At 41.3% G+C, this 16,690-nt stretch overlaps 1 protein-coding gene across 10 annotated transcripts in view; it reads right to left on the bottom strand.

The window, feature by feature from the left end:
- MARCHF8 (membrane associated ring-CH-type finger 8) overlaps positions 1-16,690 on the bottom strand; it is a 303,316-nt gene that overhangs the window by 237,222 nt on the left and 49,404 nt on the right. For 6 of the 10 annotated variants that reach the window (XM_069753365.1, XM_069753363.1, XM_069753355.1 and 3 more), the window contains one exon: positions 10,909-10,960. The exons of the other annotated variants lie outside the window; for them this stretch is intronic. The gene's annotated coding sequence lies outside the window, so the exon portion shown is untranslated. The remainder of the gene's footprint in view (positions 1-10,908; positions 10,961-16,690) is intronic. 10 annotated transcript variants of the gene reach the window in all.

Here is a 16,690-nt window from a genome sequence, read left to right as displayed (position 1 = left end):
TAAATTAAACCCACAATCGCACCATCTGTCCCAGTATAAAACAACACATCGTTGTGTGATATATAGGAGCCAATTAGGAAGACTGTCATAATAAGTTTCTCCTCTGACCAGCACAGTGAGATTGCAGCAATCTGACATTGTAGCACAGTGTGTGAAATGTTCCCTTTCTGCCTAGGGCACCCAGAATATCTTGTCCTGGCTCGCTGTCAGATCACCATCTTTGTTCTTCAGGTGAAAAGAAAAACTCTCCTGCACATGTTTAGCCATCTTTGAATGTTTTTGAAGCTTACAAGGGCAATACCAAGTCCTTGTGACCACCCAGAGCTGCCGGTCAGGTATTATTATTATTAATATATTCTGCATTACAAAACATTGGCAAATCTCTAGTCTCTCCTTTAAGAAGCAGTATAATAAGTCTACAATTTTCCTAAGGCCGGGGTCACACTTGCAAGTTGAATGTGAGAAACTCGAGTGAAACCCTGGCATCAATACCCGGCACTGCCGCCGGCACTCTGGACCGGAGCGTGTGGCTGCATGTATTTCTGTGGAGCTGAACGCTCCTGTCCCGAATGCTGGCGGCAGTGCCGGGTATTGATGCGCGAGTTTCTCGCATTGTACTTGCAAGTGTGACCCCGGCCTAATACTGATCTTTCCGCTAATGGGAATATCCACTTTCCCTAACCTGAACTTTTATGTTCAGCGGCTGCCTATAACGCATGGAGTCCGTGAACGCTCTTATTCCTTCACCTTCCTTAAAGCTATCCTCGCTTTCATTCACAATTGTTTTATTGTTCCAGGACATTTAATCTCAATTAGAATTACATTTTTAACAACAATCTTGAATAAAATATTAGGTGGATATGAGCTTTTCACAGCTCCTGTTCAGACCTATGTGTTTTCCTGACAACAGACAGCAAACTTGAAGCCCTATGGTTTTACCTGTCACATGGAAAAAAAATTATTTCTGCATATGTTAGTGTCATTTTAGTAACTTAAAGTAGCCACTAGGTCTCACAGCATTAAATTTCATTCATTGTGAGTTCCTACGATTATAAGTTTCCATAATCAAAAATCAGCCACTATCCACTTATAAAGCAGAAGATGACATTGCACAATGCACAAAACTATTCCACATAATAATTAATTTTATTAAATAATCACATAAAATACACTAAATTTATCATAAAAAGAATAACCTCCAATGTAAGGAACACTAATAACAAGGACTATCAACAAACACCTTCAGTAATCCTAAATAGCAATGAACACACTAAAATCCGGGCTTTAAGCAAAGAGCAATGTAGCTATCCATTGCTAGGAAATCCACATAAAGTGCCATAGTGCTGGGTTATTTGTAACCAAACTATCAATTGCTATGTAAACATATGCAAGCTATACATTAATACCCTTCATGCATAAAGGCACCTATTAGCTAAAGTTCCAGTGTTCAAATCGAAAATAACTTACATGGTGCATGATGTCCGTGTACTCGTTCCTACACCCCGACGCATATTTTAGTGTATTTAGTTAGTGTATTTTATGTGATTAATAAAATTAATTATGATGTGGAATAATTTTGTGCATTGTGCAATGTGTCATCTTTCGCTTTATATAAGTGGATAGTGGCTGATTTTTTATTATGGTAGTCTATTTGTAGCACAATGATAATTTTGGGATCATACAAATGTTTGATTTTATTATAAGTTTCCAGCCGGCTCCAAGTTTCGGATTTTTCACTTGTTGGAATGTCTCACTCGGTAAGACAGGCTGGTTGTGAGCTGTATTCTCTGCTCAACATCACAGCTTCTAACCTGCAATTATTTCCTCTTCATGTGCTTTCCTCACTTTGTATAGTCCGTTTACTCTGTCCTCTAAAGATACTTTCTCCTTTCTCCAAAATAGTGGAAATCTGTGGAAAACCTCTCCCTGTTGTTATTTCGAAGACTTAGAGAAGGGAAGGTGACGGCAGAAAGCAGTCAGAACCAGGAGCAGAAACTCTTCTGGAATTACAAGCACTCTGCAGGTCAAAAATTGTAGAGTTTTTTTTTTTTATTTATAAACACTGACCCAAATTTGCTTAACCATGCATTAAGGAAGCAAATGAACAATAAAAATAAAATTCTGTGTGAAGGTATACATAGCCTTTAAAATACAAAATCAAAAGGAGAGAGTTTAGGAGTATGTATGGGATTGTCTGCTTCCGTGAATCTTCTTGAATTTCCCCGGGTGCCTTTAGCAAGGTTTGGTCTGGAATTGCCACACATGTGATTATTGTGAATCCGCCTTTACTCCTGGATTACTTTGATTCCCTCCTTCGGAGGTTGGCCCTTGTGTCTTCTGGATGTATGTCATCTCTCTATATAACTTGTTGAGACGGTTGGGTTCCCATTTGTCAAGCTGCTAAAATTCACCTTTTGTAGGTTGCTCATACCTAGGTTTCACTTTTTTTCATTTTAAAATTTGTATTATAATAACTAAAAAGAAAAAAAAGAATGCAAAGTCAAACCCCAAAATCTATACAGCTCCCATACTCCATAATTTTTTCTGTCTATTATCTGCTCTTACAGTTATGCAAAAACGGGAAAAAAAAATAAAATAAAAAAAATAGGCTAACGAATGATTTGGGCCAATGCGAGAAGCTGGATGCAAGTTATACTCATCTTTAGTTTTAGGTATTTTTAAGAGTTAATAGTAATGTGCCAAGTCATTTTCATATCACAAAGTTTAATAAGACGAATGAGGAAGAACCATGTACATTTCACTTTTTCTTTTTGAACCAGCAGGACTATGACAAGCCTATACCTGTAGACCTAGAAATTACTTTAACCCCTTTACCCCCAAGGGTGGTTTGCACGTTAATGACCAGGCCAATTTTTACAATTCTGACCACTGTCCCTTTATGAGGTTATAACTCCGAAACGCTTCAACGGATCCTGGTGATTCTGACATTGTTTTCTCGTGACATATTGTACTTCATGATAGTGGTAAAATTTCTTTGATAGTACCTGCGTTTATTTGTGAAAAAAACGGAAATTTGGCGAAAATTTTGAAAATTTCGCAATTTTCAAACTTTGAATTTTTATGCAATTAAATCACAGAGATATGTCATACAAAATACTTAATAAGTAACATTTCCCACATGTCTCCTTTACATCAGCATAATTTTGGAACCAATTTTTTTTTTTGTTAGGGAGTTATAAGGGTTAAAAGTTGACCAGCAATTTCTCATTTTTACAACACAATTTTTTTTTTAGGGACCACGTCTCATTTGAAGTCATTTTGAGGGGTCTATATGATAGAAAATGCCCAAGTGTGACACCATTCTAAAAACTGCACCCCTCAAGGTGCTCAAAACCACATTCAAGAAGTTTATTAACCCTTCAGGTGTTTAATAGGAATTTTTGGAATGTTTAAATAAAAATGAACATTTAACTTTTTTACACAAAAAATTTACTTCAGCTCCAATTTGTTTTATTTTACCAAGGGTAACAGGAGAAATTGGACCCAAAAAGTTGTTGTCCAATTTGTCCTGAGTACGCTGATACCCCATATGTGGCAGTAAACCACTGTTTGGGCGCATGGGAGAGCTCGGAAGGGAAGGAGCGCTATTTGACTTTTCAATGCAAAATTGACAGGAATTGAGATGGGACGCCATGTTGCGTTTGGAGAGCCACTGATGTGCCTAAACATTGAAACCCCCCACAAGTGACACCATTTTGGAAAGTAGACCCCCTAAGGAACTTATCTGGATGTGTGGTGAGCACTTTGACCCACCAAGTGCTAAACAGAAGTTTATAATGCAGAACCGTAAAAATAAAAAATCATATTTTTTCACAAAAATTATATTTTTGCCCCCAATTTTTTATTTTTCCAAGGGTAAGAGAAGAAATTGGACCTCAAAAGTTGTTGTCCAATTTGTCCTGAGTACGCTGATACCCCATATGTGGCAGTAAACCACTGTTTGGGCGCATGGGAGAGCTCGGAAGGGAAGGAGCGCAGTTTGACTTTTCAATGCAAAATTGACAGAAATTGAGATGGGACGCCATGTTGCGTTTGGAGAGCCACTGATGTGCCTAAACATTGAAACCCCCCACAAGTGACACCATTTTGGAAAGTAGACCCCCTAAGGAACTTATCTAGAGGTGTGGTGAGCACTTTGACCCACCAAGTGCTTCACAGAAGTTTATAATGCAGAACCGTAAAAATAAAAAATCATATTTTTTCACAAAAATTATATTTTTGCCCCCAATTTTTTATTTTTCCAAGGGTAAGAGAAGAAATTGGACCTCAAAAGATGTTGTCCAATTTGTCCCGAGTACGCTGATACCCCATATGTGGCAGTAAACCACTGTTTGGGCGCATGGGAGAGCTCGGAAGGGAAGGAGTGCCGTTTGACTTTTCAATGCAAAATTGACAGGAATTGAGATGGGACGCCATGTTGCGTTTGGAGAGCCACTGATGTGCCTAAACATTGAAACCCCCCACAAGTGACACCATTTTGGAAAGTAGACCCCCTAAGGAACTTATCTGGATGTGTGGTGAGCACTTTGACCCACCAAGGGCTTCACAGAAGTTTATAATGCAGAGCCATAAAAATAAAACAAAATTTTTTTCCCACAAAAATTATTTTTTAGCCCCCAGTTTTGTATTTTCCCTAGGGTAACAGGAGAAATTGGACCCCAAAAGTTGTTGTCCAATTTGTCCTGAGTACGCTGATACCCCATATGTGGGGGGGAACCACCGTTTGGGCGCATGGGAGGGTTCGGAAGGGAAGGAGCGCCATTTGGAATGCAGACTTAGATGGAATGGTCTGCAGGCGTCACATTGCGTTTGCAGAGCCCCTAATGTACCTAAACAGTAGAAACCCCCCACAAGTGACACCATTTTGGAAAGTAGACCCCCTAAGGAACTCATCTTGATGTGTTGTGAGAGCTTTGAACCCCCAAGTATTTCACTACAGTTTATAACGCAGAGCCATGCAAATAAAAATATTTTTTTTTCCACAAAAATTATATTTCAGCCCCCAGTTTTGTATTTTTCCAAGGTTAGCAGGAGAAATTGGACCCTAAATGTTGTTGTCCAATTTGTCCTGAGTACGCTGATACCCGATGTGTGGGGGGGAACCACCGTTTGGGCGCATGGGAGGGCTCGGAAGGGAAGGAGCATCATTTGGAATGCAGACTTAGATGGATTGGTCTGCAGGCGTCACATTGCGTTTGCAGAGCCCCTAATGTACCTAAACAGTAGAAACCCCCCACAAGTGACACCATATTGGAAACTAGACCCCTCAATGAACTTATCTAGATGTGTTGTGAGAACTTTGAACCCCCAAGTGTTTCACTACAGTTTATAACGCAGAGCCGTGAAAATAAAAAATCTTTTTGTTTTCCCACAAAAATTATTTTTTAGCCCCCAGTTTTGTATTTTCCCAAGGGTAACAGGAGAAATTGGTCCACAAAAGTTGTTGTCCAATTTGTCCTGAGTACGCTGATACCCCATATGTTGGGGTAAACCCCTGTTTGGGCACACAGGAGAGCTCGGAAGGGAAGGAGCACTGTTTTACTTTTTCAACGCAGAATTGGCTGGAATTGAGATCGGACGCCATGTCGTGTTTGGAGAGCCCCTGATGTGCCGAAACAGTGGAAACCCCCCAATTATAACTGAAACCCTAATCTAAACACACCCCTAACCCTAATTCCAATGGTAACCCTAACCACACCTCTAACCCTGACACACCCCTAACCCTAATCCCAACCCTATTCCCAACTGTAAATGTAATCTAAACCCTAACCCTAACTTTAGCCCCAACCCTAACCCTAGCCCTAGCCCTAACCCTAACCCTAGCCCTAGCCCTAACCCTAGCCCTAACCCTAGCCCTAGCCCTAACCCTAGCCCTAACCTTAACCCTAGCCCTAACCCTAGCCCTAACCCTAGCCCTAACCCTAGCCCTAACCCTAACCCTAATGGGAAAATGGAAATAAATACATTTTTTTTTATTTTTCCCTAACTAAGGGGGTGGTGAAGGGGGGTTTGATTTACTTTTATAGCGAGTTTTTTAGCGGATTTTTATGATTGGCAGCCGTCACACACTGAAAGACCCTTTTTATTGCAAAAAATATTTTTTGCAATACCACATTTTGAGAGCTATAATTTTTCCATATTTTGGTCCACAGAGTCATGTGAGGTCTTGTTTTTTGCGGGACGAGTTGACGTTTTTATTGAAAACATTTTTGGGCACGTGACATTTTTTTATCGCTTTTTATTCCGATTTTTGTGAGGAAGAATGACCAAAAGCCAGCTATTCATGAATTTCTATTGGGGGAGGCGTTTATACCGTTCCGCGTTTGGTAAAATTGATAAATCAGTTTTATTCTTCGGGTCAGTACGATTACAGCGATACCTCATTTATATCATTTTTTTATGGTTTGGTGCTTTTATACGATAAAAACTATTTTACAGAAAAAATAATTATTTTTGCATCGCTTTATTCTCAGGACTATAACTTTTTTATTTTTTTGCTGATGATGCTGTATGGCGGCTCTTTTTTTGCGGGACAATATGACGCTTTCAGCGGTACCATGGTTATTTATATCTGTCCTTTTGATCGCGTGTTATTCCACTTTTTGTTCGGCGGTATGATAATAAAGCGTTGTTTTTTGCCTCTTTTTTTTTTTCTTACGGTGTTTACTGAAGGGGTTAACTAGTGGGACAGTTTTATAGGTCGGGTCGTTACGGACGCGGCGATACTAAATATGTGTACTTTTATTGGTTTTTTTTTATTATTTAGATGAAGAAATGTATTTATGGGAATAATATTTTTTTTTTTTTTTTCATTATTTTGGAATATTTTTTTTTATTTTTTTTACACATTTGGAAAATTTTTTTTTTACTTTGTTACTTTGTCCCAGGGGGGGACATCACAGATCAGTGATCTGACAGTTTGCACAGCACTCTGTCAGATCACTGATCTGACATGCAGCGTTGCAGCCTTCACAGTGCCTGCTCTAAGCAGGCTCTGTGAAGCCACCTCCCTCCCTGCAGGACCCGGATCCGCGGCCATCTTGGATCCGGGGCTCGAGCAGGGAGGGAGGTGAGGAGACCCTCGCAGCAACGCGATCACATCGCGTTGCTGCGGGGGGCTCAGGGAAGCCCGCAGGGAGCCCCCTCCCTGCGCGGTGCTTCCCTGCACCGCCGGCACATCGCGATCATCTTTGATCGCGGTGTGCCAGGGGTTAATGTGCCGGGGGCGGTCCGTGACCGCTCCTGGCACATAGTGCCGGATGTCAGCTGCGATAAGCAGCTGACACCCGGCCGCGATCGGCCGCGCTCCCCCCGTGAGCGCGGCCGATCGGCTATGACGTACTATCCCGTCCAGGGTCAGATAAGCCCAGGGCACCTCGACGGGATAGTACGTCTAAGGTCACAGAGGGGTTAAAGCAGTGAGATGTCATATTTTAGGTAATTCCCAAGTCTTTGACTTCAATAAGAGCATTATTGACACTGACAGATTGATCTGCTCAGTCTCATACAAAGATAAAAGAATGGAGTTATCAGAATAGTGTGCGGCCACCTGGAAGTTAAAGCAAGCACCTCACTAGCACTATTTGGGGGGTTCTAAATACTAATTAGTGAGCCCCCCTCAGCATTTCTGGCTTCTATTTGCCTATAGGAAAAATTGTAGTTGGGCTTATCAACTAGAACTGTGTTAGAGGGAATTAAAAAAAAAAAAAAAAGGTTGTGTTGAGGCTTTAATTTATAGAGGTAGTCCACTACTTTATCATTGATGACCTATCCTTAGGAGAGGTCAATGTCTGATTGGTTGGGGTCCGACACCCAGCATCCTTGCTGATCAACTGTTCTTGGTGGCAGCTGGCCAGGACCGCTAGATAGCAGAGCAGCTCCCTATTCTGACAATGGCGGGAGCAGGGTATTACACATCCACCTCCTATTGGTTTGAATGTGTAGTACCTTTGTTCAGCCACTATTAGAAAATGGCGCAGCCCCGCAATTGAGCAGTTCCAGCCGGCGGTCGCCATCGACACAGAACAGCGGATTGTCAGATGCCAGGTTCCGACTGGTCAGACAATCAATGATAAAGTAGTGGACAACCTTTTTAAAAAAATTTCTAGATCAAATCTTTACAAGTCGCGAAGATGAATGTAGGAAGCTCCAAACGGCACAACAGCCAATACAACCTCCTTACACTATGAAGAATATGGCTAATGCCCAAGACAACATCGCAAGGTTCCAAGTTTAGTTACAATATTGTACCGTCACATGGTAAAAATCATTTACTGTGCAGTGATAGGTTAGAGGAAGCCTATCTAGAACAGTAAACCATTCTAGATCACAGAACAAAATAAACCAACGTATTCTAGCTCAACACATGCATCCGCTAGGTACATGGAGCTTGATAGATGCATTTGGAATATAGAGTAAATATAGGGCTACCTTAAAGGGAACGGGTCACGTGAAAAAATACTATTAAGCTGCAGATTAATCTCATATCTGCTGGTTAATAGTGTTCTGGACCTGCCTGTACTTAGAGCCCAGCTGTCTTGAGAAAATGAAGCTCAACATTCCCCAGCCCCCCCACACGTTTTTCAATGGAATCTGAATAAAGAGATTTTCATATTTACCGGATGGTTGTGCCGTTCCCCTCCCCCCCCACCTTCCGTCTACCGCTGTGCTCCACCAGCTGGATTTAACACCCTCCAGTTTCAAGTTTCCCGGTATTATGTATGACAAGCAAGTGTTGCGAGCTTTCTGTTGATTCTAGGATTTAAATTATATCATCTTTGGGTTCATATACCTTTTTGATCGCTTTTTTAATTGTATTTTTGGGCAGTGAACGTGGGGTGACCAAAAAATGCAAGTGTGCTGATTCTTTTTTCTTCTTTATCTTTTACCGCTAGTGTTAATTTTATATTTTCACAGACCAAACTTTTCGTGGGGGACTCGAACCTTTGCTAGTACTATGTATAGCAGTAAAACAGTACTGTGAATGTTCCCCATCTCCATCATGGAGCTACATACAAGGTGAGGTGAATCAGATTTCTCACTACACAGTATTGTACTATATAGATAAAATTATGATCTCTTATGAAGCCCAGGCTGTGGCTGGATTTGACAGGAGTACCATCAATGCGGTCATGAGGCATTCGATAACCCATCGGCACCCAAGGCGTTAAACATGCCCTGTTACGGTTCAAACCCTCAGTGTGTCTGGGATGCAGTTACTGACGGTTCAGCTGTTCAATCTGCTACAGGGGCGTACTGAAGCAGTCAGTGCTTTGATTGACAGCTCGGCCATCCAATCTGAGACTGGGAGTGCTGGCTGTCTCAAGGTGTTATTTTTCGCACATGATTGCCAGGCTATTTAACTGGGCTGTTACTACTAGACCTCTGCCAGATATACATTCAGCTACTGTGTGGTTGGTCTCGCTTTGCCTTGCATTCGGTTTGTAGATCTTTCATTGCCTGACCTTGGACCTCGTTTTGACCATCCGCCTTTTTAACCCCTTCTGCTTTGATCTGCTATCCTCCTGGTATTCTGACCTTGGAATGTGACCTGACTACGCCTTTATATCTTCTGTTTATGATGTACCTTCCTGGCTTTTGACCTCGGTCACCTGACTATCCCAGTCTCACGCCTTGGCCGCGAGAAGTGACTCAGCATAACACTATCCTCAAAAGGTTGTTTACTGTCTAATTTAACATTTTCTCAAAAATGCAAACCTGCATAGAGATTTCAACCAATCTCAAAGATGAGATCTCAAATTATTAACCCAAGAATAACTTTTTCAATAGGCTTGAGGAATACGTTGCGTGGCCCAAATATTCTCATTTCCTTCTGTACCCTGAAGAATTATAGGGAACTCGTCATCCGATTCATGCTCTCCTAAAGTACTGTTCACAATTGCATAAGTTAGGAGCCTCCATTGAAAGATCACAGCCATTCTTCTCCTACAACACAATGGAGCCCAGATCAGCAATATGAGGAAATACCTTTTCAATATGTGCATAGTCTCTCCGTAACGCCACCATAGGAGAGATAAGGGATTACACAGTGCCCATTCAAACCAATAGGTTATCGGAGTAATGTAGGATAGCCTCTTTGTATTCTAATCAAGAAATAAGGATCCAGAGCCGAGGACCCCAACTCTCAAAATAATTGATAGGGTAAGTGAAAATGGGTTCATGAAAAAGTGGACAACACCCTTAAAATGCATCAATGCACTGTGATTGTAAGAAACTTTTATTTCCCCATTTCGAACACTTAAGAAGCACTCCTGGAAAGATTTTCAGCATGTGGCCCTAGTGGTAAATCTACGGCCCATGGTCGGAGATGTAGAACAGACTTGTACATAAGCCGGAAGCTAACCGTCTAGTGCGGTGGTATAACTATAGAGCTATGTAATCAGGATACCATTACAGACACAGTGCTGTGTTCTGCTGTATGATGTGAGCTTAATACCGAGTAAATGATCGAGATTGTTAAAAGGCCAACCCGTCTTCCCACTATAATAAAAATGTGCCTGTTCTAAGCAGATAGGGACGAGAGCCAACAGAAAGCACTGTCTGCTGCTTATCTCTTGTACTTCCAAGGTGTTTAACACATTTTTGGCAGAAACATTGGAACAAGTATTTTTATTACGCCTTTTTAGAAATCTATGAAAGCCAATGCAACACATAAGGTAAAGAATTTATTTACAGATAAGGCACTGGAGGCAAGGCATCATTCCTCCCACTTCAAAATACTTTCTAACCACATGATAAGCAACCTTGAAAAATTGCCTGAAAACATTTTAAAAGGGAACAGATCACATTTATTAAAATAGTTTGATTTGCAGGCATTATTTTCAAGGCAAGAGAAGCTGAACAGATTGATACATGATCTATACGCACTGTGGATTTAGGAGTCCAGTGGGCGGAGTGACTCCATCATTGACAGAATTCCCTGTAGAGCAAACATATAGGTTATCTTTATTATCCTTTAGGATCTATTGCAAAATGCTTATTAACTGTAAAAACGATTTAAAAGCAGGGTTATTTCTTCTGTAAGTTGTAGGCCGACACATTCCCTTATTAGAGAAATTCTACAAGTAACTAAAGAAAAGGGAAATCACGGAGCACAGGCTCAATTTTAGCAACCATGCAAAAATCATATTCAAATCATTATTTGCTTTCTGGATTGTTTTATTATGTATTCCCGTACATGTAATTTCCAGTACAATCTACAGAGTGTTTCTATAGCAACTTGTGAAATTTGTGATCCCTTGAACCTATTCATCTGGTGGAAATTACTTTTTTTTTTTATAAGAATATGCTACACAGGATGTCCATATAACGAAAGGTTTTGCCACATGCTAGCACACCTTCATCACGTAATGTTCAGCTGAAAAAGGCAATTAATTGTTAATGAACTCCCTTAATTGAACCAGCCGAATAATTAAAATCAACCAGTGGAAAAAATTGGAGTTTATGTATGTTTACTGTGAGTATAAAGCTCTGTGCTTACCCCTACGAGCTACGATAGGTAAAGAATGCTAGATTATTGGGGTTACAATCTGCGGGACGCCCACCGGTCGCAGGAGTTGGAACGGCGTAGTTCACATAGTTGGCGTCTACCGCTTCGGTTATTGCATTTATATCAGCGTGAGCCATCAGTCTTGTTCAGATCAACATCACTGAGCCTCTAACACAGTGTTCCCCAAGTCCAGTCCTCAAGAGCCACCAACAGGTCATGTTTTGAGGATTTCCTTAGTATTGCACAGGTGATGGAATTATTGCCTGTGCAGGTGATGCAATTATCACCTGTGCAATACTAAGGAAATCCGGAAAACATGACCTGTTGGTGGCTCTTGAGGACCGGAGTTGGGGAACACTGCTCTATACAAATATGGTCTCGCTCACCGGCTTACGTGTATCACCTACTGACAAATACAGCTCTGTTCAGCATCTTTGGTGTGCCTCCTGACAGACATACACAGCTCTGCTATTGAGGCACAGTGAACCTTCTGATAGCCAGCTCTGCTATGTTGCTGGACTCTGCTACTTCGTTAGCGAGCTCCTGCTGCATCCAATTATTCACTACTTCGGAACACTCTGGACTCTGCGACATTGTTAATGAGTGCCATCTGGTCTACTCAAATCTGCTATATCTCAGGACTCTGAGCAAAGAAGAACAAGAGGCTCACTGAAGCCATAGTGTCTCTACCAGGGCGGTGGAGTCGGAGTCCATTCTGGTGGAGTCGGAGGTTTGGCTTACCGACTCCACAGCCCCAGTCTCTACCTCGCCTTTGGTTGTCCAGTCTCTACTGTCTTTAAAGTTTTACACTATACCACCCTGTTGGACCCACATCTTCAGTCCATGTCCCATCAGTTCTTGCATACTAAGCGCTTTGAGAATCACTCATCAGATGAAACACTTTTTTAAACCGAAAATCCCCTTTCAACAATAAAAAAGGTTAATCCCACGATTGTATTATTTTTCACAAAGTACAGTAAGTGCAAACTGATTGTTAACATACAGGCTAATCCCAAGACTAAATGTTCCCCCCCCCCCCCATGTCTATCTGCCACTCGATGCATTTAGCTTCATATAGAATCCTACAAAAACAATGGAGCAATATGCCCTGAGACATGGAGATGAGATACAGTAGTATCAGTGACAAAGATTTGTATTGAATACTCACATTAAAAAGGTGTAAATAACCCGTAAACAAAATACAAGATGGGTATAAAGGGGAAAAAATATAGCAACACATATCCTTAACAAATCTTATGTTCAAAAAAATAGCAGCACAGAGCGTAATAAAGCTGGCACATGCACCTCAGAGAGATAGCATTAAGTGACGACCAGGAATATGAGTGTGCTGAATGAAAAGGTGGTGTATAACATGTAGTATGCATCTACATTTCATAGGTATAAAGTGCAATAAATGACTAGTGCTTACACATGTGGGAGAGGGTGGGTGAGTGATGAACAGTGCGTGCCACAGCCCCGACGCGCGTTTCGCATGGTGGGCTTCCTCAGGGGGGCATATATATCACCTCCAATGGGATCTGATCTGGACATGTAGCAGATAGCTCTTCTGAAGAGAGAGCTTCTTTTATACCACTCCCCATTCTTGCCAATTATTGAGAATCCTAAATACAGTATCCCCTAAAAATTCCCCCAAAAAGGATATAATGCATGTTTTGTAAATCTAGACAATGTCTTGGAAATTCATAGATTCACTCGGAAATATTTGTCAGTATAGTTTTTTAGAAAAGGATTGCGTGCAGCAGAAAAAAAAATGTTAATGAAATAGATATGAAATGTGAGGATATTAATGTAGATAATGAAGGATGACACATGGGAAACAAAATACCAGCATACCCTGAAGCGATACAGGCAGACCTTGCGGAGAAAGTAATTAAAAGAGGAGTAAAAATTAAATTAAAATTATCTAAAAAGCACAAGGAAATAAAAATGAGAACGGAGGAAGCCGGAGAAACCCGTGCAGTGCTATGCATTATATCCCCACTCTGATGCAGTTGCATACATTTGCCTCTTAGATAATATAAATCTGCAGCATGTCAATTCTTTCAGAGTTTTCACAGTGCTTTTTTTGCTTATAACAAGCAATAAAACTGAAAAAAAAAAATAAAAAAAAAAAAAACTGAGTTTTCTGTTGTCGCTGCATTTTTGGTAAATAAAACCTTATTACACATGTACTGTAGACAAAACACACATGTAATCCATACCCAAAAAAATCATTGTGAAAACACGGACAACCGGGTATTGTGAAAGCAGCGTTCTTCCTTCCAAGAGAGCAGGTTTTGGCTGCAAAAAGAAAAATGCAGCAAAAACACTGCACTGCATATGAATACAGCCTTAGTCCCACTTTTGCTTTTTTTTTTCTTTTCCCAAATACAGCCTGCGTTGGTGATGTGATGAAGGGGGCTGGCTTATCTCATGGACAACGCCAGCCCCATTCTCTGTCTCAGTTTAACAGCTATGTACATTTTTTCAACCAATTTTTTTTACCTCTTCATAAGCAGTCTTCATTAAAAACATTCCATGGGCGTACAGCCGCTTATTCCTCATACTTTGCAATCATTGTGCGTGTCAACATGCACACTATAAACAAGAAGAATGACAATGCCTAGTTTTTCAATCTACTATACAAAGGTGTGTGTGTGTGTGTGTGTGTGTGTGTGTGTGTGTGTGTGTGTGTGTGTGTGTGTGTGTGTGTGTGTGTGTGTGTGTGTGTGTGTGTGTGTGTGTGTGTGTGTGTCCGGGATTGGCATCTGCACCGTCGCAGCTACAGCCACAAAATTTTGCACAGTCACACGTCTGGACCCTGCGAGCGTCATAGGCTACGTTGTGAGGTGAAATTTTAACCCCGCGCGTTCCAATTCACCAAACAATTTTGCCCCTATCTACATAATGGGGGAAAAAGTGAAAGGAAAAGTGTAGGAGGCAAATTGACAGCTGCCAGATGTGAACAAGGGGGACTTAAAGAATGAGAGCGATGGCGCCAAAGAGTATATACCGTACATTTGCTAAGGTGGGGCCCCGACATGGGATACTCACCACACATGGGGATATGAACACACACACAAAATGCGCCACACACTACCACGTGCTTGAACACATATACCACCCTCAGCACACATTTCACCACACATACACCAACCTCGCCACATAAAAGTTGAAACACAAAAGTCGCCGCTCAAAACTCACCACGCGCAAAACTCGCCACATGCAAAAACTAGGCTCACGCAAAACGCACCACAAGTGCAAAACTCACCTCATGGAAAACTCGCCACACGCAAAACTTGCACACGCGGAAAAATTGCCACATGCACAAAATTTGCAACACATGCAAAAGTTGCCTCACACAAAACTTGCACATACTCAAAAGGCACCAGACATAAAACTCACCACACGCAAAACTCGCCATGCGCAAAACTTGCTGCACACAACTTGCTGCACTAACCTGTCACATGCAACTCGACACACAAAAAGTTGCTACACGCATGTCGCCACACAAAACTAAACACACACAACTTGACAGACGAAACTCGCCCTAAAACACACACAAGTCTGGTATTAGCCTTCAAAAATAAAAATCTGATTAATAAGCAGACAAACTACAAGAGCAACAAATGTACCATATAGGAAATACGGCAGCTGTCAGTCACATGACCTGTCTATTATGTGTATGTGTGAGCTAATATATACTGCAAGGGGGGAGGGCTTCCTGTTGGCTGGGGATCAGGCTGCCAATTTATCTTACAAATACTGAGGTAAAAATACTGAGCAAATAACGTGTGAACGAGGTCTAACACAGGAGATCACACAGGTATATACTATATACAGGGGAGATGACACACAGATATATACTATATACAGGAGAGATGACACACAGGTATACACTATATAGAGGAGGAGATGACATACAGGTACATACTATATACAGGAGGAGATGACATACAGGTATATACTATATACAGGAGGAGATGACACAGGTATATACTATATACAGGAGCAGATTACCTACAGGTATATACTATATACAGGAGGAGATGACATACAGGTATATGCTATATATAGAAGATGACATACAGGTATATACTATATACAGGAGGAGATGAGACAGATATATACTATATACAGGGGAGATGACACACAGGTATATACTATATACAGGAGGAGATGACATACAGGTATATACTATATATAGAAGGAGATGACATACAGGTATATACTATATATAGGAGGAGATGACATACAGGTATATACTATATATAGGAGATGACACAGGTATATACTATATACAGGGGAGATGACAGCAGGTATATACTATATACAGGGGAGATGACAGCAGGTATATACTATATACAGGAGATGACATACAGGTGTATACTATATATAAGGGAGATGACAAACATGTATATACTGAGGTGAAAATGAGAGGTGTGAGGTGAAAATGAAAAGGTGTTAGTGCAAAATGAGAGGAGTGAGGGAAAATAGTGTAGTGATCGGAAAATGACAGATGTGAAGTCGAAATGACAAGTGTTAGGCGGGAATGAGAGGAGTGAGGGAGAAAATGAGAGGTGTGAGGGAGAAAATGAGAGATGTGAGGGGGAAAATTAAAGATGTGATTGGGAAAATGAGAGGCGTGATGGGAAAATAAGAGAAGTGACGTGCTATAACTAACCACAGATATTTACTATGCCCAGGCAACGCCGGGCTCTTCAGCTAGTTATTCATATATTTCGAGGAGGAATGGCACAAAGCAGAAGTCTAAGATGCTCAGAATTCACATGGAAGAAAAGTATTTGCTAAGAGCATGGGAGGATAATAATGAGGTCGGAGTGGAGCGCCAAGGGAACGGGAGAGAGGTATATACTGTATATATTTTTCTAAATATATGGATGGGATGTGTGCCTGCACAGAGGGAGCTACGTGGGGGCTCATCCTGCACGGAGGGAGCTACGTGGGGGCTCATCCTGCACGGAGGGAGCTACGTGGGGGCTCATCCTGCATAGGAGGGAGCTACGTGGGGGCTCATCCTGCATAGAAGGAGCTATTTGGGGGCTCATCCTGCATACAGGGAGCTCGTCCTGTATGTCGGGGGTATTTGAGCTCTAATAATGCATATAATGAGCTATGTAGGGGCTATGTGGGGGCTTA

The sequence above is a fragment of the Ranitomeya imitator genome, chromosome 2, assembly GCF_032444005.1.
Source record: "Ranitomeya imitator isolate aRanImi1 chromosome 2, aRanImi1.pri, whole genome shotgun sequence".
NCBI classification, from domain to species: Eukaryota; Metazoa; Chordata; class Amphibia; order Anura; family Dendrobatidae; genus Ranitomeya; species Ranitomeya imitator.
This window is presented reverse-complemented; position numbering and strand designations above follow the sequence as displayed.